This window comes from Carassius auratus, chromosome 10 (genome assembly GCF_003368295.1).
Source record: "Carassius auratus strain Wakin chromosome 10, ASM336829v1, whole genome shotgun sequence".
Classification (NCBI taxonomy): Eukaryota; Metazoa; Chordata; class Actinopteri; order Cypriniformes; family Cyprinidae; genus Carassius; species Carassius auratus.
This window is the reverse complement of record NC_039252.1, coordinates 2,878,226-2,882,756: the sequence shown is the minus strand read 5'-3', so window position 1 is coordinate 2,882,756 and position 4,531 is coordinate 2,878,226. Positions and strand designations below refer to the sequence as shown.

The 4,531-nt window shown below is 39.4% G+C and overlaps 1 pseudogene; it reads right to left on the bottom strand.

The window, feature by feature from the left end:
* Positions 1-646: 646 nt before the first annotated feature.
* On the bottom strand, positions 647-4,298 carry LOC113109437 (uncharacterized; annotated as a pseudogene).
* Positions 4,299-4,531: the final 233 nt, after the last annotated feature.

Below are 4,531 nucleotides of genomic sequence, written 5' to 3'. Positions count from 1 at the left end.
TTCACCTTTACAAGTGTGACTCTCACTCAGTTAGCAGAACTTGAATAGAGATTAGCCTACAACGCTTAACACAAATACCGTTCAATGTGGCTTAATGTACCTAGACACAATTGTAAAGCATACTATGTGCAGATGAGACCAAAATGTGAACGAAACGTGTCGATTTACACGTTACGCGTTTTCCTCTAAAAAACACTAATGCAATGAGACTCTGATATTAAAAGACCACATTCTGTGCACGTCTACTAAAGCATAATGTGCAGGAAAACAAATGAGTCCAAAATATGTGTTTTAAATGTAACTATCTGTTAAATGCATAAACCAGCATTTTGTTTTATGGTTTTATAAAGGGAGAAAATGCTTAACGTGTAATAATACTCATTGCGTTAATATTCTGGGCTCATCTGCATGTCTTTTAATATCACTTAGTGCATCAAGCCAGAAATGTAAAGTGCTACAAAACTGTTAATAAGCTCCCAGTGATTTGGTTTTGGTTATCATGTCAAAAAAATGAATAATTAAAAATTAAAAATACAGTGTGTTCATGTTGTCTGCTAAATGTGACCCACAATCTCACATTCCCTACAGAAAAATCAATATCTATGATGACAACAATTATACTTTGTCAATGAAAAGTTTCCAGCAAAGAAATGGATGTACTTCTGACGGCTTGTTGAACACACACTTTTATCTGAATATTTTACCATATGATGGCCGGAGTAGCGAATTACTAACTAAATGACTAACGTAAGACTAATAACGTTACTAAAAGCAGTTAATTTGTTACTTTACAATCAAAGCACAATTATCTGACCAGCTTATGAATATTTTTTATTTTACTTCCAAAATTTAATGTAATATCCAAAACTAGAGCTAGTGAATTAAATATATATTTTACATGATTCATATGATTTCATAAATGTTTTTTTTTTTCTCAGCAACAATGCAATTATACAGGTTTTCCTCAAATAGACTTTTTCCTTAAATAGTATTCCAAATAATAAAAAAACAAACATTGTATTGATATGCAAAAATGGACTTTGGCGTGCATATGATATAAAATTTTTCACATGCATATGACATGAAATTTGTTGGTGTACATATGATACGCAGGTTTCGCGTACCCAACAACCCTAAAGCTACCCATCTTTTTTGCCGTAAAATGTATGCAAACTTTTTTTTGGGATGTACAGTAGTTTGTTCATCATGTTTTACCTCCCTCAAACTCATTATCTGCCCTTTCCCTGCTTCGCACAAAACTATTCTGATGTCCATCTACAGGAGCCAATAATGATTGAGTCAAAACAAGATAATCAATATTATTTAGAGACTTACTTTAGTTTGATCCTATTTTCATAGCCTATCTCATTCGCATGTCAGCTGTGTGCTGCAGTTGTTGAAACACAGATGCATGGACATGGATTTCTGAGTACAAGGATGGCATGAGTTCGTGTTTTTCAGTAAAAGTGCGGACTGAGTCGCTTTTACAAACATGAATTAGGTTACTATGTTGCGTATAGACCAGTGTATTTTTACTTTTATTTTAATTTTGCATGATTATCAATGTAAATGAATACACTAACAAATTATGTTAACTTTTATAACTTAAACTTGAGATTTACACTGGGGCACAGGAGATTTATACTGGGGCAAATGACCCAGTAAAAGGGGTCTAGCGATGCCCCTGCTTATGCTTACTACCTCATCTGGGGCATAGGCTTCCGACAAGGCATCTCCAAGAGTCTCTGTCCTGGGCTCTCTTCTCTTTTCTCTTTTTTTTCATCGTTTCTTGATTTTGTCCTCTGCTATCAGCTGGTTTGTTTTCTGTCATAGTTCATTGTTATTGATGGTCTCTGGCCAATGGATATGTAAGATCTTGCGTAGGCAGTTGTTGATGAAAACCAGTACTTTCTCGGTGATGGCAGCTGTAGATCTCCTGGTTTTGCCTCCCTACAAAAGAAATGCTTTGACGTTGGTATTGGAGACCCTGACTTTGGTTTTGTCTGAAAGCTCTTTGGATCTCCAGATGTTCTGCAGTTTTATAAATGCTGTCCTTGCTTTCCCTTATTCGTATCACCAGAGGAAAGAGAAATGGAGAGAGTAGACATCCTTGTCTGACACTGGTCTTCACTTCGAATGCCTCCGTGAGCTGCCCTTCATGTATCACTTTGCAATTTTGTTGAGTTCCTGATTATGGTGATGCTTTGTCAGGTATCCCATAGTGCCAGAGCAATTTTTACAAGGTCTCTCTATCTACGCTGTCAAATGCTTTCTCGTAGTCCAGGAAGTTAACATACAAAGGTTTATCCCTGTTGTCTATGTCTGATTTCAATGCCTCTGCTGGGATGTTGTCTGGTCCTGCTGCTTTTCCATTTCTGAGTTGCTTGATGTCCTTCCCTATTTCCTCTCTTGTGGGTGGAGTGTCATTCCTCTGTTCTTGATCCCCCATGATTGTTTTCCCTCTCTTGACCTTAACTGGACGTTCAGGTCTGCTGTACTTCCTGTGGTTTCCAGGTCATCCATATACTTCTGCTTATCAACTGATGCTCTTCTTCACTTGCTTATTTGCATCTGTGTGCTCTGCTTGTGCCTTGGCTTTCTCTGCTTTTGTTTGACTGTTGTTAACAGCCATCTTTTTGTTCCTCCTCTCCTGAATCTTGGCTCTCTTTGTGTTGGAGTTTATTGGGGCCAAGCACTTCCTGGCATGTCGATGTTACTGCTTCCTTAATCCCTTTCCAGTGGTTTCAAGTGTACCCTCCTTCTCTTCCAGCAGGTCCTGTATGGCTTGAAACTTGTTATCGAGGGTTATCCTGAATTCTAGCCTCTTGCTAGTATCTCTCAGGAAGGTGGAGTTGTACTTCTTTTGCACCATGCGCGTTGCCATCCAGTTCTTCTTTAGCTTAAGTTTTAGCTTGGCCAAGGTGGTGGTCCGAAGCCACTTCCGCTCTTCTGTTCATTCTCACATCTTGAATAGACCATCTGAATTTCTTATTAATGCAGATGTGGTCAATCTGGTTCTTTGTTGTGTGATCTGGAGAAACCCATGTGGCTTTGTGGATGTTCTTGTAAATTCTGATATCATTTACTCAACCTCCTGTTGTTCCAAACCTGTATGACGTATTCGAGGAAAGCGCAAAAAAAAATGGGGAAGTCGTGGCCTAGTGGTTAGAGAGTTTGACTGCTAAACCTAGGGTTGTGGGTTCGCATCTCAGGCTGGTAATACCACGACTGAGGTGCCCTGAGCATTAATGGCTGTCCACTGCTCCGGGTGTGTGTTCACTGCTGTGTGTGTGCACTTTGGATGGGTTAAATGCAGAGCACAAATTCTGAGTATGAGTCACCATGCTTGGTTGTATGTCATGTCACTTTCAATCTCAACAACAGAATTAATTGTGCGAGAACGATTATCTTTACACGTTGTTTTGGCTGAAATTTCAGTTGTCACTCTTGAAAATGTTCCCCTTATGGTACAGACAAGTTCATTGTTTTCTCATTTTAATGGTTATTATCATTCACCAAAACTCTTTGAAATAAAATAAAGATTAACTGAATAATAATATTAAAAACTAAAACAAATTTCTTTTCAGCTTTATAATAAATGTTTAATTGATCTTTAAAAAAAATGAAAGCCCAGGGCCATTTTGCTTTTATTTTCTAATTTAATCAAGTTTTCAAATCCTACATCTAAGGCAGTTACAAGAGTCTTTAATAAAAACAACTGATGAATAAATAACTGTAAAACCATTCCCAGGGCCATACTGAGATTGTGAGGTACCTGGTGAGCATGTGCTCTCTGGAGACATCACATCATTATTTGTTGCTGCACAATGTGGACACCACCAATGCTTGGAGATTCTTGAACATTTCTTTAATAAATAACCCTGTACGAGCTGCAGCTAGCCAGCTATGCTCTCTTTTTGTACAGTACATGCTTTGGTCAATGAGTTCATTGTTAACTCTTGCAACATTGAGTTATTGCTACTGTATCAACCGTGCTGTTTACAGTGACCCATTCTTCGGAGGCAGATAAAGAGTGTGAATTAAGGGTCAATGACATTGTGCTAATTTTTGGTCAGCTCTATTAATTTATTTTAAAATGCAATTCATGCATACAGAAACTTAAATACAATTTTTTTTTTTTTTTTTTGCAAGTTTACTTTGCTAAACTTTGTTAAAAGTTTCGGTGCAAGCTACGCGGGACTGCCATCCTCTAGTGTGGCCGGAGTCTCCCTCACCTCCACCTTCAGCCACTGAGGCCTGGACTCCGCCCTCGGCGCGTTGACCGTCTGCTCCACCATGGCTCCTAGCTCCCTCCTCTCCACCGTGGCCCGGCAGTCCACAATCTCCGCATGGCTCCCTCGTCCCTCTGGCTCCACCTTGGTCTGGAGTTGACCATCCTAAGCCTCAGGACTCATCTCCTCTGGGTTCGCATCGTCCCTCTGGTTCCGTCAGGCTTCATCCGGTTACTTCATCCCCTCAGCTCCACCTCAGTACTCTGTCGCTCTGGCTCCACCGTGGCATTCTTAAAGAT